At 42.0% G+C, this 25,206-nt stretch overlaps 1 protein-coding gene across 7 annotated transcripts in view; it reads right to left on the bottom strand.

Annotated features, from left to right (window-relative positions):
- The window catches only part of APBA2 (amyloid beta precursor protein binding family A member 2), a 230,298-nt gene that overhangs the window by 82,059 nt on the left and 123,033 nt on the right, over positions 1–25,206 (bottom strand). The gene's annotated exons all lie outside the window — the stretch shown is intronic.

The following is a 25,206-nucleotide window of genomic DNA, read 5'->3' as shown; positions in this document are numbered from 1 at the left end:
AGCTTGATTATGATATACTTGTGACTTTCTTTTGATTTATCCTGTTGAGATTTTTGAGCTTCTTAAATACATAAATTTATGTTTTTCACAAAAATGGGATGTTTTCAGGCATTATTTCGTCAAATATTTTTTGTGCAACAAGCTCTTTCTCCTCTCATTCAGAGATTCCAAAGATATAAATGTTAGAGCCTTTGATGTTGTTCTAAAAGTCACCAAGGCTTTGCTCATTTCCTAAAGTCGTTTTTCTCTTTGTTCTTCGGGATAATCTCTATTGATCTACTTAAAGTTCATGGATTCTTTCCTGTGTCATAGTCATTTTGCTTTTGAGCACATGCAGTGAAATTTTTATTTTGGAAATTATATTTTTCAGTTCTAAAATTTCTATTTTATTCTTTTTTATAGTTTATATTTCTCTTCTGAGAATTTATACCTTTCCACTCATTTCAAAAGTGTCCACCTTTACCTCCTCACCTTCTTTAGGAGGTGGTTTAATGCCAATTCAGTTTCAAAAGCCTCTGCTACGCTGTTGGGGTCTGCCCCCTCCCATGAGCCATTCAGGGATTGATCTGGGACCTGGGCTGTGATATATACTGTAGTTTAGTTCTAAAGCCTTTGCTATGGTTCTTTGGGTGTATCCAATGCACACAGTTGGTTCAGACACATAAATGGGGATCGCCTTTTCCAGCTCTCTCCCCTCCAAGGGTTCTTCTATACTCTCCTACTACCAGAGATCCCTTTTCCTGGTTCCTCTGGCCATAAAGTTGGGCTCTCTCAGAGTTTTAACCTACTACATTGTTTCATAGTTTCATGCAACTGTGACCCTTGCCAGGGGGAAAGCAGCAAGAGAAAGAAAAAGAGACAGAAAAAAAAGAGGGTTTCTCTCCATAATCTTCAGACAATAACTTATTCCTCTCTCCAGAGAGTGGGATTTTCTCTCAGGATTTTAGGTGCATGCCCCACTGCTGTCGCTCCGGGTCTGGCCTTGAGGCAGGGGAGCAGAGAAGAAAAGACAAAAACAAAACAAAACAAAACAGGGATTCCTCCTACTCTTCAGCAGGGAGGGTCCCTTTTCCTCATCCTTTGGCCAGAAAGACAGGTTTCTCACAGAATTTTTGCTGTCCCTGCCCACTGTGCCATCTCCCGAATCAGTTGGCACCCAGGTCAAAGGAGGAAAAAAAGCCCAACAAGAAACTCAACACCAATGTCATGGGCATTCAAGCTCTGCCCTCTCTCCCAATGGTGTTCCTTTTTATTCTGTCCTGAGGTTTTAGTCTGATCAGTGAAGGAGATGGGCTATAGTGGGATGACTCCATCTTGCCCAGCACCATATGTTCTCCACTGATCTGTTTATAGATTTTGAAAAATACATTAAGTAAAAACCTGCTTATTTTTATTTTGTTCAATTCATCAAACACATACTACTGGCAATCGACGTTCGGCTCAGCCTGCTACCATCAGCACTCTCAGCAGCAGAAGAGGCCATGCTACAGGCAACCTGACAACTTCTACCAGGCCCAGGGTCCTCGACCCCTGCTGCACGTTAGAATCAACCTGGGAAGCTTTCAAAAAATACCAATCCTGGGCCTCGTCCAACCCCATGAAGTCAGAATGTCTGGGTGGACCCTGACGTTAGTATTTGGAACTCCTTCGTGACTCTGATATACAGCCACGGCTGAGAACCACCGAATTGGACGTAATGAAAATATGGTCTATCGTTCTTCAGAGTAGACCCTATAAACCCTCAGGTTCACAGTCCCCAGACAGGAACCTCTGAGCTAGGAGAAGAAGGAGGAACTGAGAAGGAATGGGAGCTGCATGTTGCTGAAGGGTTGGCCATGCAGCCTCTCCTCCACCACTTGCCCCGGTAGGTATCTGAGGTTTTGCTGTGTGTAATAAGATGCCACCTTCTCTAATAACACATAAAACCTCCAGGGTCCTCTTGACCCTGGTCCCTCATAGCAATCTTCCCCTTGGGCCTCAGGGAAGCAATGCTGCCCCTAAGCACCGGCACAGACACACACAAACGGCTTCCCTTCCCTTAATACCCTGACACGCAGCTGAAATATGGCTATATGTTCAAAGGACACTTAAGGCAGGGATCTCCCACCTCCACTCCTGTCTTGATCAATAACAGTACAGTCATCTCCAAGTCCTTCTAGGAAATGCACGCAGAGAAGAAAGGGGCCCAGAAGGAAGTGAATGTGTGTCCCCCGAGGCCCCTATTCCAGATGGGGGACCCGGGCTTCCTTCCCCACACTGAACATAACACTTCAGCACTGTCTTGAGGGCTCTAATCTCGGCACTGGCATGTTCAACTGTCAAATTTCCAAAGTACATCTTGGCTGATTTGGTTCAGCATTGTATAAACAGGACCTAAAACCAACCCCTATCATGGAAAGATGAAAAGTCCTTTTCCAAAGCTAACCATCCAAGGGTGACCCATGGCTTAGATTCTCTCACCTCTGTACTCCTCCACAGCCGGCCCGTTAGTTCTCAGGCATCCCTCTGAGGCTTAGGCCACTTGGGGCCAGAAGGGAGTTTCCCAGGGGTGCTGGGAAGGGAAGGACCCAGAGAGGAGCTCTGTGGGGAGCTACAGCTCACCAACACCAAACGAAGAGGGGGATCCTCGAGTTCACAAAGTGGTAGCGGAGGTTGTTGTCAAAGCACCAAGCCAGCGATCACAGTCTCGGCAGCTCGCCTAGAGATGGCAGCTGCAGAATGGACCCAGCCCAGAACATAGGGAGCCAGGGTCCACAGGGAAGGACAGCCCCTCTCACAAGGAGAGTCAAGGGTCTCACCTGCTCTGGCACTGATTCCTCCACAGTCTCATCTAACTCTAGCAGGAAAGAACCAGGCCAAAGAGCTGCCTCTCCTGCCTGCCTCGGGCCCTCACCCACAAGGGACACCTGTAGACCCTCCTCTCCTACGAGGCCCCCACCCCAGTCCCAACAAACCCCCTGGAGGCACCGGTCCATGGTGATGGCCAACCTGTGATCGCACACAATCATTCATTCACATCATCCTCCCACCAACTCACCCCAGGCTGTCCGCCCAGCCCCTGGAACATTCCTTATCTTTCTGCAGATGGTGCCTACACACCACCGGGTGCATAAGCCAGGGGAGGCAGGGGCTGGGTTTCATGTCTAGGTGTCCCCAGTGCCGAGTCAGAGGGGCTCAGTGACAGCTCCTGAGAGGGTGTAAATGAAACCCAAAAGGCTGAACGGAAACTCCCAGAATGGATCAATCATAAGATACTCAATCACTGTCAAATGATTATCTTCTGAATAAAAGATCTCCCACGGGATTTCTTTAAGTAGGCAGCTTCTCTTGGCTTATTTTAAATGACTTGACTTTATTTATGTATAATTTGTTTTACAAATGTTTCCGCTGTGAGAAGTAGGGAACTCTGGGGTGTTTAGCAGGGGGTAAGGGGGTGCAAAAGAGAAGATGCAGGGTCACTTGCTGGGCCTGTGGCCACCCCTCCTCCTGAGGCACCTGTGGTCTCCACACCCTCAATCCCCCCACAGGTTCCTTAGCCCTGAGTGGGGAGGCCTCCTCATCCCTTGCTGGAGAAGAGTCGGCTCCATCCTATACCCCAGTTTTTGGGGTCCGGTGACAGGCAACTCACCAAATTTCTCCTGAGCTGCTGCCCACCAACCCTCGGCTCAGCTGGGTTGTTCTCCCTCCTGGCTGACGTCTGCAGGATGAGTCTGATCCTCCCTGCAGGATACTGGGCTGCCTTGTCTCCTAAGTACCATTTTCTTCCCCTAGAAAAGTCTGGCAAGGGGAGAAACTGTGGGTACTTGCAAATTAGGACCCTGACTGTGGCTTTTCCAGACAAAAACAAAAAAACAATGTCCAGACTGTGTGCAGGGCAGTCACGAGGCTGAAGCAAAGCAGGAATGTGTGGCTGGCAGGTGATGAGGAAATCTGAGGATGGGGGCTCCCCCTGCTGGGACTCAGAAGCGAGGAACCGGGTGGCCGCTGGCAATGACCTGGTACTTCTCCAGACTCAGGGAGTCCTCGCCTGCCCCAGAGGGTGCAGCCAGGGCCAGTGTCCGGTCACCAGCAGCCCTTGGCCTTCACCTCCAACTGGAGACAAAGACCCCTGGGTTGGGGAGCTCCAGGGCCGCGCTCAGCACCCTTGGTTGTCCATATTCAGTCCCAAGGCACTGGTCTTTCTGTCCCCTTAGGCCATCTCTGGCCTGCTTCGCATCCCAACAGCTCCTTTACACAATGGTCCTCACACTTCAGGGCATCAGGGTCACCCTGGAGGGCTTGTTAAAACTCAGAGTGCGGGGCCCCACCCCAGAGCTTCTAATTCAGGAGATCTGGCGTGGGGCTGAGAATGTGCATTTCTAGCAGGTACCTAGGTGAGGCTGATGCTGCTGGTCCGGGACCAAACGTGAAGCACCAAATTTGATGAGACACCAGAACCCCTGCCTACCCTCCAGCAGCCACGTCTTTGGAATTAATAACAAAAATCCCAGGATTAATTCCCCCGGAAAAGCAGATTAGCAGGTTCCAGATTTGAGAGAGACTAAAATGTAGTCATCACAGTATGCCCCCGAAGCCTCTCAAGACACTCCCCATTTCCACCACTCTCACTGAACATGGAAGAGAAAACAGGATTTCAAGGCCACACTCATTCCTTTCACTTACTTGGGCAGAGTCCTGAGTTCATAGGAACCCCTGCCTGAGATAATAGTTGACTTACCCTTTCCTGCCCAAACCTGGGCAAATACACCTGACTCTCTCCCAGGCTGCCGGTCAATCTATTTTTCAATACCTGATGGCTATTTACTAATTTATTCTAATGAGCCCTCAATTGCAACCCATTCACTGTTTACTGCTCTGCTGGCAAGCCCTCACAACTCTGCCTGTCTGGTTCAGGGGCTCCCACCAGTGTGGTAAGGACAGTGTCCCCATGTGATGAGGCCCAGCAATCCGAGCTGAGTCTGTCTGAGGCCCCATAATAGGCTGCGAGAGCACGATGGATGTCAGACACCGTCCTGGAAGTCAGGGTCTCCAGGACCAAGGTTTGCTGACCCCCCTCTCCAGAGCTGAATGCCCACTGCGACCCCCAGCAATCTGAGGCAGCAGACCACATGGGAACTTCTACATGTGTCCAGCAATTTCCATTAAAGTCCAATCCAGTCGTAAGGTCCAGTGTCCAAATGCAGCTGGCAGCTGGGCAGAGGCACCAGGGCAGGAAGGACCTCCTTGGGAGCCTGTGTGACACAAAGTGATCTTTATTCTGGCCAAACTTTCTATTCCATCACTGCAGTTTAAAAACGATGGCCAAGAATCCAAAGTTAAAACAGACCAAATGGTCCATTTCAGTGGTTCTCACAGCGTGGCCCCTGGGCCAGCAGCAACAGCATCACCTGGAAACTTGTCAGAGATGAAAACTCTTGAGCTCACCCCAGATGGACTGAAATTCGACGGGACCCAGCAATCTGTGATTTCACAAGCCCTCCAGGGTATTCTGATGCACACTCAAGTCTGAGAACCACCTCCCCTCATTATTATGAATTTGGACTTAACACTTCTATGCCCCAAGATGTCATAGGGAAGCCTGTAAAACTGGCGTTGGTTTTAAGCTTCATTCTTCAAGGTAAACAAATGACACGCACACATCCGTCTTAACACTTATTTTCATATAGTCTTCACTGGAGTGGTTGTGTCTGGCCTGAAATCTAAAGGAACTTCAAGGGCACTCTGTTAACTGCAACCTGTGGGCATGTAAGAAAGAATCTGGAAGATCCATGTCCCTGGTTCCTGGGAAGGAGCCTCTAAACACTTGGGATTTCTCTAGTGATAGGGGTGTCTTTGTCATGCAAGGAAGAAAGAGGGCGGGGAGAATGGATGTTAAGAGACGAGCCAGTGGTTCTGCTGCACACATCATGGTGAACTTGCAGGACAGCAAGGATGAGAGAAAATCCTAAAGCTTCAAAAGTCGGGGGTGCGGACTACATACAAAGAAGCAAGAACCAGATTATCAGACTTTTCTTCAGCAACACTGAATGCAAGAAGACAATGCGAGAATATCTCCAAAGTTCTGAAGAAAAGACATTTATAGCCAGCCAAACTATCATTCTCACGAGAGGTCAAGGTGTAGACATTTTCAGCCATGCAAACAAAAAAAGGATTCATGATTAAGGTACTGTTACCAAGAGGAAACACAAATACAAGAGGAGCAGTAATGACGGGGAGAGGAAAAGTGAAACTTATCTATAATCACCAATAACTGATGATGTAAAATATGTCAATAAGCTGGCATTCTAGAACTAAAATCAGAAATTACATCAGCACGGGAGGAGAGGGTGGGGAGCAAGCAGAGGGAAGTAAGACTACTCCAGTATTTTTGTTTTGTAAGAAAGGAGGACGTATTCATTAAATCTAGATGTCAACAGAAAAATATGTTTATCTTTGACTTATCTCTATAAAGGAACAGAATGAATAATTTCTAAACCATTAGAGGAAAACAAATGGAACGCAGAAAACTCAGTCCACTCAACAAAAGGTAGAAAAGAGGCAAAACAGAAGCAACAATAAAATATTAACAAACTCAAATGTCAAAAATAGTCTGAACATATCAGTGTTGCTGGATTAAACTCACCTTATTAAAGAGATTTTCAGATCAGACCACAAAAACAAAACCAAATTCAGTATGTGCTTGTTATGAGCTGGACTATGTGCCCCCAAAATTCGTATGTTGAGGTCTTAACCCCCAGCACCTCAGAATGTGACCTTATTTGGAGATAAGGCCTTTAAAGAGATGATGAAATCAAAATGAGGCCCTTAGGGTGGGTCTTAATCCAACTGACTGATGTCCTCATAAGAAGGTAAATTTGGACACACAGAGAGACACCAGGGGCGCACATGCACACAGGGATGAGCATGTGAAGAGACAGCAAGAGAACGGCCATGTGCAAGCCAAGGAGAGAGACCTCAGAAGAAAGCAACCCTGCTGGCTCCTTGACCTTGGACTTCCATCCTCCAGAATTGTGAGAAAACAAATGTCTATTGTTTAAGCCACCTATTCTGTGGTATTTTGTTATAGCAGCCCAAGGAAACTAATAGAACGCTCTTTATACTCTCTTCTAGTCCATCTGTTTGAAAAAGATGCATTTTCAGATTATTTTAGAAAATTCAACCATGATGTCTTAGTCCATTTGGGCTGCTATAATAAAAACACAATAGCCTGGGTGGCTTAGAAACAACAAACATTTATTTCTCACAGTTCTGGAGGCTGGGAAGTCCATGATCAAGGTACCCGCAGATTTGGTGTGTCGTGAGAACCCGCTTCCTGGTTCATGGACAGCTGTGTCCTCACATGGGGGAAGGACTGAGGGAGCTCACCGGGGTTTCTTTTATAAGGGCACTGATCCCATCATGGGGGCTCCACCCTCATGACCTAATCACTCCCCAAGGCCCCATCTCCTAATACTATCACATTGGGGGTCAGGATTTCAACACATGAATTTGAGGGGGACACATTCAGTCTATAGCATTGAGTTGTTTACAGTCTCTTGCATCACTACACCTAAAACAAAATGATACAAGACTGCTAAAAATAAAAGTGTACAAAAAGATATCCCAGACAAATGCTATCAAGAAGAAAGTAGGCATGACAATATTAATCAGACAAAATGACTGTAAACAGCAAAGTATGGGAAGCAACAAAAAAGAAAAATTCCTATTAATAAAAGAAACAATCCACCAAGAGCATCAAGTACCTTTATCAACATAACAACATTCCTTCAAAATATAAACACAGCAAATAATGAGAATAAAAGGTGAAATTAGTAGTCATGATCATATTGGGAGACTTTAATAGAAACCAAAATAACTAGACAAAAATAAGTAAGGATATAAAGATTTAAATAAAATCAACAAGCTTGAACAAAGAGACTTATTTATTTATTTATTATTTGTGTGTGTGTGTGAGGAAGATCAGCCCTAAGCTAACATGCACGCCAATCCTCCTCTTTTTGCTGAGGAAGACTGGCCCTGAGCTAACATCCACGCTGATCTTCCTCCACTTTATATGGGACGCCGCCACAGCATGGCCTGACAAGCGGTGCATCGGTGCGCGCAAGGGATCCGAACCCAGGCCACCAGCAGTGGAGCGCACGCACTTAACCACTACGCCACGGGGCCGGTCCCCAAAAGAGACTTATTTAGAACTTCGTACCCAACAAATAGAGAAAGCAGAGTTAAAACAAATAGAGAAAGCAGAGTTAAAACAAACAAACAAAAAATATACCGTGCTTTAATAAAAACTGACTATGTAGTATTAGGCCACAAAAGAAATCTTACATTCTATAGAGGAGAATTTGTAACGACTCCACTCACTGAATACAATGTGATAAAACTAGAAATTAATAACAAAAAGATTGTGTCAGTTACCAATTTACTGCCTCTTAACTCTGAACCTGTCCTTCAATGTGTGCTCTGTGATGGACAACAGAATCCCTTCAAGCATTTCTCCTGTAAAGTGAGCCCAGTGCTAAGCTTTCTCTGTAGAGGGCAGTGGAGGGAGGGACACTGCAGGAGGAAGAGGCTTCCTGCCATTTCCATCATGGTCCACAGGCCCAGAACAGGTTCCTTGGTGACCCTGTAGTCTTGGTCTACACAGAAACCAGAACCCCACAGAGCCAGCCACCTGCCGGACTCCCCAGCAGGCCAGGTGCAGCCTGGTCTCCCTCGGCAAGCACCTCGCACAGCCTGCCTGCAGCCACCTGTAGTCAGGAGGGTCACACACCAAGCAGTCACTATTCTGCAGGCTCTGCAGGCCTCCTGCCCTTGCTAGCATCTGAGCTACCACTGGACGCCCACACCTACCTGCTGGTCACCTGATCCCCGCCTGCGCTCTGGAGGGTGGCCTACGGTTACAACACAAGCCTCCCTGCTCTCTGGTGGCCTATCTACACCGTCTCCAACGTGGGTCCTTCCCTGGCTCCTCTCCCTCAGCGCTTGGGTGCCAGAGAGAGTTTCCTGGGTCTCACAGTTACTCTCTTATTGCACTTAACAATTCTTTATATAAGGCCTCCTTATTCAACCTACGGTATGGTTTCTATCTCCTGATTGGACCTAGACTGCTATAAAGATAGTTAAACAAACAACAACTCTACGCCTTAGGTTTGAAAAGTATTCAAAATGTAAATTATAAATGTTTAGAAATGAACAAAAAACTGGATATCATGACTATGGGATATGGCCAAATTAGTACTCATTAGAAAATATACACATTTACTAGAGAGTTGTTTTTTTTTTCTAAGTAGAAAAGAGGGTCAAAGTATGAAAAAAGCCTAAAGAAAGGAAAATTGAAATTTAAGATAAGAAGCTGAAATTAGTAAAATATAAGGTAAAAAATTTTAAACAATAAAGTTCATTAAAAGTTGGCTTAGTATAATAAGAATATACACAAAGGCAAACATGATCAAGAAAAAGAGAGAATGCACAAATAAACATTACAATTGAAAAGGGGTGCCATAATTACAGATGCAAAGAAGTTTTAAAATTATAAGGAAATACTTTCTAGAAATTTTTACTAATACATTTACAAATCTAACTGAATAAAAAGGAAGATTTTCTTAAAAATATAAATTACCACAACTGGCTCCATAAGTAGAAAACCTGAATAGCCATAGAAGATATTTTAAAATAAATAACAGGTGTAATTTAATAAAGGCACCAGCTCCAAATAAATTTATAAAGCAAGTTTTATTAAATTTTCAAGGAACAGATCCTTGTGATGTCAGATCCCAGAAAAAGATGGAAAGCTAAAGCAACTCATTTTATGAAAACAAAAACAATCCAATCTCCAATATGAACAGAGATGCAAAAACCCTAAATAAAACTTTAATGAATAGGTTCAGTATGAGTATCAAAAGACTAATACATTATGACCAACAATGGTTTATATCATAAAAGGGAAGATGGTTCAACCTCAGAAAACCTATCAAACCACTGAAATTGGCTATTACACCACCCTCTTATTCTGAAAATTACTAATTGAAGGGGAACAGTCAAGCATTTATCCTGTTTTAATAACAGAAATTATATTTCAGGGTGGTTTAATAGCTCCAGTTGATGGGAGAAATTTCTTCTTTACAGAAGAACGCCAGCTAATAAATGTAAATGGTATGAGAGAATTATGAAATCACCAATTTGTAACAATTAATGAATTAATGGATTCAGGCCAGGATCATCAATGGATAATGCAAGGTTCACTGAGTACCCAATACACATGGTACCAAGAGCTATTCATAGATCACTTGTAAGTCTCAAGAGGAATAAACCAGTTTACAATAGAGGGCTCAAGTGTCAGCATTTTAACCCAGTGATTAATCATAACTAGTCAGATCAACTACCAATAGTAATCGTATACTATGTACTATGTGCGAACTGTGAGATGTTGCAGGATGAAACATACAGGATCACTTATGAAGAATTCTTGCCACGAAATTTTAGTCTGAATATAAACATGCTTTGTAGATTGGATTTATCACTGAGCAAATACCCCTTCCTCCATGGGAGAAGCACACTCCCCCACTCCATTGATATTGGGCTTGGCAGTGTGACTTGCCAGTGGAATGTGGGTGAAGTGACAATGTGCAAGATCCAAGACCATGCCTTGAGGGCCATCTCATATTTCCACTCACTCCTCTCGAGTTCCTATGATCCACCACGAGCCATGCATGCCTTAGGCAGCCCCTGGGGCTGGGGCTGGTCTCAGAATAACCAGGCTGTCTGAGACTAGCCTGGGTCTCAGAATAAATACAGGCAAGGGAGAACCATCCCAGCAGACCTGCAAGGTGAATAAACTTGTGCTAGCTGCCCCACGGCCTGTTAATATGAAAAAAAATGCTCATTGTTATATGTCAGTGAGATTCTTTTGTTGTTGTTATGCAGCACAAACTGACTAATACACAAGTCTTTGGACCTAAACTCCACTTTACAAGAACCACAAGAGATGGAGGCAAAAGTTAAATGACATCACGAGAAAGCAATCAGACAAAGGCTGAAGTTGGGACTTGACACAGGACAACTGGTCCAGTTCAGTCTCTGCAATGGGTAAATGTAATGAAACAAAAGCATGGCGGAGTTAAAAGAGAAGACTTCAGAGACTTGACAAAGTGCTTTCTGGTCCTTGACTGGTTCCTGATACAGAGACCAGCTGTAGAAGGCATTTTGAGGATGACTGAAGAATGTTTAATATAGACTAGATATTAGATGATACTAAGGAATTAGTGTTGATTTTGTTGGTATGATAATGATATTGTGGAAATGCAGGAAGATGTGCTTAAAGTCATCTGAATTTTTATGAGCAAATAATGATGGCTATAATTTACTTTAAAATTTTCAGCAAAAAAGGAGGAGGGAGCAAATATGACAAAATGTCAACAGTAACAACTGAGCGAAGATAGCACTGGATATGTCTGTTCATTATACTTTTTCTCTTTTCCTCAGAATTACAAAATTTTTAGTTCAGTGAAAGGAGCATTGTGACAGTCAGCTAAAACTTACCACCACTACCATCACCTACTCCACAAATCGATCAATGCCAGACACCAAAATAACAGCTAAAGTGAAATTCCATATGATCATGCCAAAAAAAGAGCGTGATGAAATCCAATGACTCGTTCTTGACTAAAAGTCAACCTGAAAAAGTAGATCAAGAGGCAAACTTCCTTAACTTGATAAAGGATATCTATCAGCAAAATTCAGCAAACCTTTTATGGCAAAAGAACAAAAGCATTCCCTTTAAATTGAGGCACAAGATTAGGATATCTGCCATCACTGTCACTACTCAGTCTTGTCCTGGTAATCCTAGCTAGAGCTATTAACACCAGGAAAAGTCTTAAAGGTGTAAAGTTGAGAAGAAAGAATGCAAGAAGGAAGCATTTTTGCAAACGGTATGGCTATCTTTGTAGAAAACCAAGAGAAATCACCTGACAGATTATTAGAACTAAGAAGACAGTTTAGCAAGGTGATTAGGTCCAAGTTCAACATATAAAAATCAATGGCTTTCTTAAACATCAGCAATAAGCACTTAGAACTGTAATAGTGAAAAATGTTTCATATACAAAATAGCAACAAAACTATAAAACATCTAGGAAAAGCATATAACAAAAATGTACAAAACTTTGATTAAAAAACATGCTATATTCCTGGATGGAAACAAGCAATATTGTAAATATTTTAATTTGGTCCAAATCAATTTATAAAGTCAATGCAATTCCAACAGAACCTCCAAAAAGAATAATAAAATTCAGATGGCAGAGGAGACAATTGTAGAAGCATTACAGAAGAACAGTAAAGCATATAAAAATAAAACTATAGAAAATTTTTATTGGCATAGGAATACACAAATGAACCAAGAGGAGAGAACAGAGTCCAGAACAGCCCATGTATATGATAATTTAGTATACAATAAAGGTAACATTTCAAATCAGTGGAGGGGAAAATGGGCTATAATCATTGCAACCCATTTAGGAAAAGAGTTATATCCCTGCCTCACACCACTCACAAAAACAAATTCCAGATGGACTAACGATCTCAGGATAAAGGAGATGACTCTAAAATATTAGATGCTCAGTGTAGGGAAGGCCTTCTTAAATAAGACATAATGAAAAACCAGCAAGAAAAAGAGTAATAAATTTCCTACATCAAAATTTTAAAACAAAGAAGACAAATTAACAGACTGGAAGAAAATAGTGGAAGTATCTGAAATAAAGGATTAGTATCCAGGATGTATTAAAACCTTTTTTGATTGTACACCACACAACACCCAAACACTCACGCAAACACATTATCAGTATGAAAAGACAAATAACCCAATGGAAAACCAGAAGCAAAATAACAAAGGTGAATTGACCCAAGAGAAAATACAAATATTCTTGACCTCACACCTCATCAGGGAAATGACAAAATAATACCATGATCTTCCTCCCACCACATCAGCAAAATGATAATATCAGGAGCTAATGACACTATAGGGACAAAGTCACTCTGTAGCCACTTTGGAAGGGAGCCTGATGGTATCTATTACCTGCAAAATGCAGATGATACCAGCAATCCCACTTGCCATCCACTCTAGAGAAACATGAACCCACGAGCTTCACTGTTTGTAACAGCAAACATCAGAAAACAACCTAACGGTTCATCATAGAAGTGTATTCATTCAACAGTATCCAGAACACGCAGTCACTGGAAAAATGTAGCAGTCAAAACAAATGAGGTAGATTTCTTACGTAGTCCTGTTTGTATAGTCATGTACGTTCTCCAAAACACCATGCAGGGAAAAACTCACTGGTGGAACAATGCACACTCTGAGATAACTTCCATTTGTGTAAAAACCAAATACAGCCACAGACTTGCACAAATACACATATGCTTATGGAAGTGTGTAATGGCAGATCTGGAAGGAGACACACTATGCCCCTAAGAGTGGTTCTCTCTGGGGAGAGGAAGAGGGTTGCAGTTGCTGGTCAAGGGAACACTCAGCTTTATCTGTGATACCTGAATCCTGTTCAGGAATGGACATCAGTGTTGCATGGATCTTCAAAGGCTTTACAAAGAAAATACAAATAATTTCTGTCCATCTATAATACCCTTAGTCAAAAATACATCATCCCAAGCCAAAAGGAGATATAGAAGGCCACCTTCCTCCTTACAGAACTGGCAGTGTTAGACACAGCCCCTGCTCCCAGGGGAATGGGGAGGTAAAGGGAGAGAGGAGCATAAGGCAAGTAGAACCCCCAGGCCCTCCCACCAAGAGCCCAGCACCACTGTGAGTGACAGGCCAGCCTACAGAGTGCCCTGGTCTTCACTTTTTCATTTTCCCTTCCATCTTCATGCCTCATCCAGTCTCCAGACTCAAGAGCAAGCCTGAGCTCTCCTGCATGGGGGAAGTTACACCATAAACAGAGAGCAATATAATACACCAGACTGGCCTCCTGTGCTCCAGCCTAGGTAGTCCCAGCCCCCAACATGCATCACACGTTTACTCTCCTGCTAGGTGGGTACCATCTTGATCCCCTTTCCCAGTTGAAGAAGCCAAGGCTCCAAGAGGAGGCATGGCTGAGGCAAGTTCACAGGCCGTGAATGGTGGTGGTCCAGGCTCTGGCTACCTGTCTCGGGGAGCAGGGCTCAGATGGGGCACCGTTCCTCTACTGCTGGCCCCGTGTTTCCTATTCTCTCCTCCCTCTCAAACCGCAGCTTCTTCCTACTTATTGATATAGATATATTGATATTGATATACCATACCCTGCCACTCCTGGACTCTACTGTTCTCCCAGCGGTTGGGAGAGGGAAGGTGGCCTCACCAGAACCCAAGGGCCAAACTCTCTTGGCCTCAGTCAAGGCTTCCCTCACAGGTCCTGCTCCATCCCCCAGCTAGGGCCAGCTCATTGGCCACATCTACCTCCAGATCAACCCTCCTGGTTCCCACTCTTCATAGCTGAGCTTACCTGCTTCCTTCCCACATTTCCTGTCAGAGCTGTAAAGAGCCTCTGGCAGAAAAACTGCCTGTGCCCCCCTGGGATGTGAGCTTATCTTTCCTGCCCATAGGTCCCTGAAACTTAATTCGCTCAACTGTCGCTATAGGTATATACAATTCCTCCCACTCTGCAATTTTCCAAAGGTGCAGAAAGACAGAAAATCATATGGATGCAATCAGAGTCTCCCAGGCACCCAGTGCAGGTAACAGCACTAGAGTGGTTTCAGTGCGTGGTAATTACACCAACTCTCGAAAGAACCAGCACCGTCACCCAGGAGGTATCCTGAGCAGTGGTTCTCAGCTCTGGTTGCATATTAGAATTGTTGGGGACTTAAAATCAATGTCTCGATCTATATCTGTCTATCAATATCTCTGGATGTCAATTTATCAATACCTAGACCCCACTCCACGAGATCTTGACCCAACTGGCCTGGGACAGACCTCCCCAGACTTGTAGTTTTTAATGCCCCCCAGGTGATGCTAAGTGCAGCCACGTTGCAAACAGAGATTCCAACCCACTTCCAGTGCTTCACTCCTCGATGTAAATGAACAACCAAGGATCAGAGATTCCGGAGGAAGGCCTCACAGAGGAAGAAGAAAATCCAGATAAATGAGTGCAAGGAAATCAAAGGAAACAAAGAGAATGCAGGAAACAGGAGAAATTGTCTAAAATAAACAAAATAGTAATTAATATCTTCAAACAAATGTAAGACATTGCTTCCAAAACACAAGAACAGAGTGCTACCAAAAAGAAATGATGAAAGAATAGAAAGAGCTCTTAGAAATTAAAAGATACTCTAAAAATTTCATTATAGGAATTTAAAGATACAGTTAGAAAGATCTGAAGGAAGAACAGAAAGAAAATGAGATGAAGACAATGAAAGAAAAGAAGAGAGACTTACAGGATTAATTCAAGAGGTCCAACATCAGATAAGCGGTAATTCCGGAAAGAGAAAATAGAGAGAAGGAAATTATCAAAGAGAACACAAAAGGAAGTTTCTCAGAAGGGAACAGAGCTCTAGATGAACCTGGTCTAGTGTTCTGATTCTCTTCCCAGCACAGCCATTGAGACATGCCCGGTCAGGGAGCAAGAGCGTCAGACCCTCAGGTTTCCCTTTAGCATGCAGGCAAGGCACCATTTTGTGCAAACACACCCACTGAAATAATCCACCTCCAGGACCCAACCCTCCTTCCTCAAAAGCTCTGCTTGGCTGCCATCATTATTGTCTTCTCATAGTCTAAATTTACAAAGTCATTTACATTGGCTTTCTTGGAAAGACACATAAACATATTAATTGCCAGATTTATTTAATAAGCATAACATAATGAAAGGAACCTGTTAAAGTTTAAAGGAGGAAGGAGAAGGAATAGGAGATAAACTGCAGGGAGAGAGAAACAGAGACAGAAGAACAAGAGAAACAGGAGAAGAAGGAAGGGAGGAAAGAGAAAAGCCAGAGAGGTTAAGAGGAGACCCCAAACCCAACAGCACATCAACAGGGGGTACCTCCTGGACAGAAGACGGAAGAGCCACTTCTCTCTTCCCACCAAGCCAACTACCTGAGCTTCTGGGTGCACAATATAGTCATTGCCCTCTGAAAAGCAGTTCAGCTCTTCCCAGTTTTCCACTGGCCCTTTCTCTTTACCTTCCACCATCATAATACAACCATACATCAGCACAGCACACTGCCCTGGAAACACGTTTTCACACACTCTACCTTCAAGTCAGAGGCCAGTATTGTCATCTCCACATCACACAGGAGGTGCTAAAGGCTGAGAGACCTTCCCCACCTCATCTAAGCTCCCACAGAGAGGAAGTCTGGACCCAGGAATCAAGGGATCTTCCCATAAAAATAATAACAGCCAGCACTAACTTTACTGAGTGTTTACTCTGACAGGCGTGCTCTTCAAGTTCCAGGAGCCTCATCTATAAGAGGTGATAATACAAGCTTATCTTGTTACTCTGATGACCAGAGACACATATGCAAAACATCTAACACAGCTCCTGGCACATAAATGCCTCTGGTCGCCACAATAATTCTGTGAAGCAGGATGGGCCGGGGAAGAAACCAAGACTCAGGACTGCAGTGACCTGCCTGAGGTCACACAGCTGGTGACCTGCTGCCTGCCTCTGGGTCCAGAGCTCTTCCTCCAGTTTTCTTCCTCCAGTTCTCCCTTCACCCTTGTCCCCCCCAGCCCCCACGTACCTGACTCATGATCTGCTACTTGGGTGCAAATACCACTGAGCAAGCATTTGAAACAGGGGACGGAGCTTCAAATCCCATTAGCATAATATCCCAAGTGTCTGGTGAGTCTTTGTTTTTTAAATGTACTCACTCAACTAAGAAAGGTTTTCCTTCTTTCTGACATGATAATAAGCTCTTCCACTAACAATGCTATTCAGGATCTGGGTCCTAAAATATTTCCATCTGCCCCCTCCCCCTTATCATCCACCAGCAAACCTAACTGGTAAGTGTGGGTCCTGGGGTGGCAGCCAGGCACATGCCAGGAGAGGCGCTACCCACCAGCAGTTGAGGTTGTCACCCCCGGGAGGGCTGGGGGCATTTTCTTTTGTCTTTTAAAACAGGAAATTTTCTTCTACTAAAGAAGCTGTAAAAGACACAAACGTAGGACCCCAGACACTCATTTTACAGGGTCCTCACTCACTGTAATTGCACTTGATGGCATCCACTTAGGGAATAAGACAACCTGACAGCTGATTCTCCAAGAGCTTCCTCTCATCTCTCTCTAATCATGCTCAGAAACAGACATCCTGGGCCAAGCAATATAGATCACATTCTTTTTCCCTTAACAACAATAACACTCGCGAAAACATCAGCCAGCTAGACGGCGCTGCTCGTCAGGCATGGATCCTATTTTACCAAACGTAGCTTAGTTTCATTTTTAATGCAACCTCCTCAGAAGCCAAGCAGGTAGTCCATATCCAATACCTGCATTTCAGACTGGTTTGGGCAATAGAGAAGTAGAGTCATCTGAAGGTCATTTTGGAGGAAATGTGAAAAAGAGGAGAGGTGACAGAACACTGACTACAGGAAAACACCATGTAAATGTCTGTCAACGAGACAAATGATGAACAGGCAGACTGGGGAGCTCAAATCTGATTCTAGAATCAAGATTTTAGAACCGCTCTGTTCAAGAGAACTTTCTGCAATGACAGAAGTGTTCTATCTGTGCTGCCCAATACGGCAGATTTTGAACACTTGATACACGGCCAGTTCAAGTGAGGAACTGAATTCTTAATTTGCTTAATTTTAATTGACTTAAATTAAATTTAAATAGCCACATGTAGCTAGTGGCTGTCATATTGGACAGAGAAGTTCTAAAAAGCACTTATTAAAGCATTGGTTTGTGATCACCTTTAAGAAAAGTGGCAGTTAGGAGAGCTAAAAATGAGTTCAGTAAGAGTAAGTTTGTGAAATCAGTCCCATTTCCTTCTCTGATCGGATATGTACAGAGGTAGGCAAGGGAGACCCAGAAGAGAGAACACACTTGGATTTTAACAAGATACACAACATGTCCTTCCCAACATTCTTGTGACTCAAACTGAAATGTGTGAGTTGGATGTGGCAAAACGAGATGGATTAGTGGCCAGCTGAACGATCATACTAAAAAGGCATCAGTTCATGGACACCTGTCAATCTGTGGGGACTTTTCCTATGATTTGGTTCTGTTCAACCTTGGATGATGATAAAGAAGACAGCAGTTCTTTGCAACTACAGATGACACAAAACTGAAAGAGGTGGAAAAATATCAAGCCAAGTACAGGGATGGCAGAGACAAGGTTTAGCAAGAGCATGCATGGAAGACCTTACATATTCTACCTTATCTAGTTAAAGGTATGCTTTCACCGCCAGATATGCCAATGTGAACCTCAAACTTAATCTCTGAAGCAGTGTACTTATGCAAGTCCATTCTTAACCATATAGAGAGGTTTAATTTTTTTAAGGTCTAAACAAAAATTTGCACCAGCAATTACACTGTCCCATGACTCTCCAAGACTGAAAAGCCCATTTAACATAGCTCTCCCCATCTGTTCCTTTATTCAAAAGCTTTTATGTTGAAGCCTACCTTATTCCAAGATCATTCTTTTTTTCCTTACATTAAAGAGAACGTGGAAGGCAATCCTTTTTTATAGTCCTTGTGACAAAGGGTATAAACGAAGGAAAGGCAAAGAAGGACTCATTTTCCTACACAACATATAAAATCTGCATTACTTAGGGTATCTGATGTATGGATGCAAGGCACCAGGTCTTAAAATACTATGCGGCACCATCAACCATGATATAGTGGGGCAAGTAAAAAATGTTATGCCTGAGGAATTCGACTTCTGGCTATGATGCACCAGCTTGTGCCAGACTAATCCTCCCACCAAGAACAACTAGAAACTCTCAATGAAATTAAAAAATAAAACAATCTCTGTGGAAGCATTGGTGAGCTGCCAAGGCAGCTAGGACTTGAGGGGCTGAGATCCTGACAAGCAAGAAAATACACTGAAATATGCTCAGCATTCTGTGCTGTTTTTCTCTCCAAGGCATTTGTGGATTTACAACTGGTGGGTGCCAAGAGGTTATGACAAAAACCAAGCAGAGAGTGGTGGTTAGGAGGACAACAGGACTAAGCAGAACTTTTGGCAGTCTCATGGGGCTGGGAAAACAAGAAACTATAATTTAGGGCTACTAAAGCAGTGAGAATTTGAGGGGCCAAATTCCTAGAGAGAAGGGAAACAGAAGTTAGTCTGATATTTGGATATATCAGAAAAGGGTGAAGTCTGGAACAATCTGAGGAACAAAATAAATAACACAGTACCGGATTATAACCCAAAGTGTAAAATAAATATCCATGGGTCCATATGGATGTAAATAAATGAACAAATAAACAAATAAATGGGGGAGAACAGACAAATCTCCTGTGCAGAAGAATTCCAAATAATTTGTTAGAGACTGCCCCCTCATGGAGAGGGAGCATATCTCCCAGGTGATCAAGGATAATATCGACAGTGAGAAGTTATGTAACCTTGATTTGATATGATGAGAATGGTGCTTTTCCCTACGCAGTCTTCTGACCAAAAGCCCATAACCCCTGTCCTAAGCATGAGAAAAATATCAGACAAATCAAATTCGAGGATAGTCTATAAAATACCCGACTAGTGCTCCTCAACACGGTCAAGGTCAAAGACATGGAAAGTCCACAACCTAAAAGCACCTAAAGAGACGAGAAGATTAAATTTAATGTGGCATCCTACCTGGAATCATGGAACAGAAAAGGGGCGTTAGGTAAAACGTAAGAAAATCCAAATGAAGTATGGACTGTAGTTAATAACAATGTATTGATACCGGTTCATTACTTGCAACAAATGTACCATGGTACATAGGAGTATAAGATGTTATCAATAGGAAAAGCAGGTGTAGGATATATGGAAACTCTCTCTACTATCTTTTCAACTTCTCCGTAAATCTAAAACTATTCTAATGTAAAAAATTTATTTTAAAAAAGGAAGTTGGTATAGTTATATTGATAATTGGACAAAGCAGATTTTAGGAAAGAGGCATTTCTAAAGGAAAAGAGAAAGAATTCATGATTTTTAAAAAAGGGCAACCTGCTGGGAATAAATTTAAATTCCAAATTTATAGTATTTAGTTATATACTCTCAAAATTTATAACAAGAGAAGTGACAGAAATATAAAAATACAAACGTACAATCACAGTGGAATACTTTAACACACTTCTCTCAGTAAATAATATAAGCAGACAAAAGTACGAATGAATAGAAGATGTGAACACCATAGTTACCAAATTTTCCTCACTAATATATATACATAAATTACTACACTGAGGAACTATACACAAGGGCACATAGAAAATTTTGTCAAAATGAATCATATGGTGGGCAAGTCTAAAATGAGTCTAAGTAAATTTTAAAATGTTAAAATCATAAAGGATATGTTTCTGACTACAGTGTAATTAAGCTAGAAATAAATAACAACATTATAACTAGAAAATATGCAGACATTTGGAAATTAACCTTTAAAATACCCATAGATCAGGGGGGCTGGCCCTGTGGCTTAGTAGTTAAGTGCACATGGTCCGCTACTGGTGGCCCGGGGTTCGGATCCCAGGCGCGCATTGACACACTGCTTGTCCGGCCATGCTGAGGCAGTGTCCCATATACAGCAACTAGAAGGATGTGCAACCATGACATACAACTATCTACTAGGGCTTTGGGGAGAAAAAGGGGAAAAAAGGCAATAGATGTTAGCTCAGGGCCAGTCTTCCTCAGCAAAAAGAGGAGGATTGGCATGGATGTTAACAGAGGGCTGATCTTCCTCACAAAAAAAAAAAGTGATAAAATACCCATAAATCAAAGAAAATAATTATAAAAATTAAAAACATTTTGAACTGATTAATAATGAAAATACAACATATAAAAACAGTATTGCATACCGATCTTCATAGCCGCACTGTTCACAATAGCCAAAAGGTAGAAGCAACCCAAATGTCCATCAATGGATGAATGGATTTAAAACAAGGGTCATAGCCATACAATGGAATATTATTCAGCCTTAAAAAGGAAGGAAATTCTGACACATGCTACATGGATGAATCTTGAGGACATTATGCTAAGAGAAATAAGCTTGTCACAAAAAGATAAATACTGTATGATTCCACTTATATGGGGTGTCTAAAGTAGTCAAATTCATAGAGACAGAAAGTAGAATGGTGGCTGCCAGGGGCTGGGGGGAAGGGAAAAAGGGGAGCTATTGTTTAATGGGTATAAGGTTACAGATTTGCAGGATGAAAAAGTCCTGGAGATAAACTTCACAACAATGTGAATATAATTAACACTATTGACTGTACACTTAAAAATCATTAAGGTGGTAAATTTTATGTTATGTGTTTTTTACTGCAATCAAAAACAGTAGTAGATTACAGCTAAAGCAGGCTTACAGGGAAATTTATAATCTTAAATTCCTGTATTAGAAAACAAGAAAGGCTGGAAAAACAAATAAACTAGATACCCATTTACTTTCAAGTATTTTGAAAAGAATAGCAATTTAAACCCCAAATAAAGCTGAAGGAGGGAAATGAATATAAAGGCAGGAAAAAATGAAACAGAAAACAAACATATAATACAGAAAAATCAATAAACTCAAATATTGATTCTTGGGGGAAAAATTAAATTTATACATCCCTAGCAAGACTATAGCCAGCCCTGGTGGTCTAGCGATTAAGATTCAATGCTCTCACCATGGCCTGGGTTTGTTTCCTGGTCAGGGAACCACACCACCCGTCTGTTGGGTGTCATACTGTGGTGGCTGGTGTTGCCATGATACTGAAAGCTATGCAACCATATTTCAAATACCAGCAGGGTCACCCATAGTAGACAGGTTTTGGCGGAGCTTCCAGAGTAAGACAGACTAAGAAGAAGAACCTGGCCACCCACTCCTGAAAAAATTTGGCCATGAAAACTCCATGAAAAGCAGTGGAGCACTGCCTGATGTAGCACCAGAAGGTGAATGGATGGTGCAAAAAGACCAGGCAGTTCTGCTCTGCTGTCCACAGGGTCACTAGGAGTCGAAATCAACTTGACAGCACTAACAACAACAGCAAGACTGATAAAAGTGGAGGTGGGAGGTGAGGAAGAGGAATAGTGCACATATTACAATAGCAGAAATGAAAAGACGGATATTACTTGTAAAAGACAATAATGGACATTATAAACTTAACACTACTAATTGTGACAATTTTTAAGAAATGAAGAGATTACTGAAACACAACTTAGCAAAACTGACACCAGAAGAAACAAAAACCCAAATAGTCCTGTATCTACTAAAGAAATTGAATCTGTAATTAAAAATCTTCTTCTCAAATAACTTCTGACCTCAATGGCTTCCCCACTGAATTCTTCCAAACATTTAAGGAAAAAAACAAACCCACCAATATTGCCCAAAATCTTCCAAGGAACATAAAAAGAGAAAACAGTGCCCAGCTCACTTTATAAGGACACTATTACCTGGATACCAAAACCTGACCTTGACATCACATACAAATAAAATTACAGGCAAATCACCGTTAAACACAGTTGCAAAGAAACTATTAAAAATTATTAAATGAAAAGGAGTTATATATAAAAATTATATCACATCAGAACTTGGTTATATTTAGTCCAGGAATGCAAGGTTGGTTTAATATTCAAAAATCAATGATATAATTCACATTAACGAAATAAAGGAAAAATATTCTATGATTATTTCATTAGATGTAGAAAAAGCATTTGATAAAATTCAATACCCACTCATGATAAAAATTTGTAGCAAACTAGAAACGAAAGAGAACTTTCTGACTTTTACAGAGAGTGTTCACCAAAAAATTGAGAGCAATCAACATAATTAAAAGTGAAATACCAAAAGATTTTCCCCTAAGAGAGGAATCATTGAACTGGGGTTTGCAATCAGTGCAAAAAGGAAAAAAAAAAACACTCATTATTCATAGATAACATGATTATGCATCTAGAAAATCTAAAACAACCCACAAATAAACTATTGGAATTAATAACTGAATTTAACAAAGTTGCTAGATACAAGGGAAATATATTTAAAAAATCATGTTTATACATACCCATGAAAAGCAATTATAACACAGAATTAAAAAAAAAAAAACCACTTACAATAGCAACAATAGCAAACAAAAACAATACCCAAATACCTTAAAAGAAATCTAATAAAAGATGTTGTGTATACAAAACTACAAAACGTACGAAGAGAAATTAAAGTAGGCCCAAAGAGAGGGAAATTACACGTTTATGGATTTGAAGACAATTTAAAGATATCAGCTCCCTCTTAATGGATCTATAATTCAAAGGACCCTCATCAAAATCTCAGTAGGGTTTTATGCACAAGTGTCTGTATGGAAAATGACAGAATGATTCTAAATTTTATATGGAAATGCAAAGGGTCACACACAGCAAGACAATCTTGAAGAAGAACAAAATTGAAGGACTTAAAACTAGCAGAAGTAAATACTTATTCTAAAATCACAGTAATTAATATATCGTGGTACTGGTACAAGGACAGACAAACAGACCAGTGGAATTGAATAGCGACTCATATACATACAGTAATTTCATTTATGAAAAAGTGACACTGCAGAGTATTGTGATCTTGTCATGGAGGGTGGGATCTACCTGGTGATGCCACAGATGTATCAAGAGGGTATGAAGAGATTAAGTACTCACATGTTGTTCTTCCTGGGGAGAACATGGCAGGCATGAAAGCCAGTCCAAAAGTGGCTTGCGTGGCTTAAGACAAAGTGGGAGTGACTGGCCCTGGTGGTTAGGGGGTGAGGCCATGGAAGCACTTGCATGCAGTGGCTGGGGCTTGTGTGGTTTGAACTTCCCACCAGCACCACACAAGGTTGTGTGCAAGCTTTCTTATCAGCTTGTCCAGAGGTGGGGCAGAAGGAAAAGCAGAAGGCGGGGTTTGAAAACTGTCAGCAAACACCAAAAATAGAATCAGACCTTTATTATAGAGAGCACTGGGGTAATAAATGGTGCTGGGTCAACTGGACACCCACTGGAAGAAAAATGAATCTTGACATCTACCTCACACCATACATAAAAGAATAGACACTAGGTAGACTGCAGACCTAACAGTGCAAGTCCAAACAATAAAGCTTCTAGAAGCCAACATAGGAGAATGTTTTCATGTTCTTGGGGTATGCATAGATTTCCTAAACAGGGCACAAAAAGCACTTATCTTAAAGGAAAAGATTCATAAGCTAGGCTTCTCTTCATCAAAAGATACTACTGAAAGTGAGAAAGAAAGAGTGAGAAAATATATGCAATGTGTACATCTAACAAAGCTCTAAGGTAGCAAATATAAAAAGAAATCCTACAAAGCACAAAGAGAAAGAAAACTCAACAGAAAAATGAACAAAAAACTTACACAGGAGCTTTACAAAAGAATATATCCAAAAGGACAATAAAAATATTCAAAAAAAGATACTCAACACCTTTAGTCTTTGGTGAGATGCAAATGAAAAGCCACAGGATTCCACAATACATTCCCCAGAATTAACAATAAAATGACTGGAAAGATCAATTACTAGCAAGGATGTGGAACAAATGAAACTCTTATATTTGCAAGTGGGAGTGTAATTTGTTACAACCACTTCAGAAAACTGATTAATAATGTTCACTAAAATATAAACATACTCATACCCTATGATCTACCAGTTCCATCGCTAGGTATACATTCAATAGAAATGCAATCATGTGTGCACCAAATGTGTAAGAGTGTTCCCAGCAGCAATCATGACCAAAAACTGGAAAAGATCCAAGTGCCCATCAAAAGTAGAATGGGGGGCCAGCCTGGTGGCGCAAGCGGTTAAGTGCACGTGCTCCGCTGCGGCGGCCCGGGGTTCGCTGGTTCGGATCCCGGGCGCACACCGACGCACTGCTTGGCAAGCCATGCTGTGGCGGCGTCCCATATAAAGTGGAGGAAGATGGGCACAGATGTTAGCCCAGGGCCGTCTTCCTCAGCAAAAAAAGAGGAGGATTGGCGGATGTTAGCACAGGGCTGATCTCCTCACAAAAAAAAAAAAAAAAAAAGTAGAATGGATAAATTCTTGTATATTTATATAACATAAAACTATATGACAGTAAAAATCCATGAACTACT

This window comes from Ceratotherium simum, chromosome 3 (genome assembly GCF_057802395.1).
Source record: "Ceratotherium simum simum isolate JZ-2026a chromosome 3, ASM5780239v1, whole genome shotgun sequence".
NCBI lineage: Eukaryota > Metazoa > Chordata > Mammalia > Perissodactyla > Rhinocerotidae > Ceratotherium > Ceratotherium simum.
This window is presented reverse-complemented; position numbering and strand designations above follow the sequence as displayed.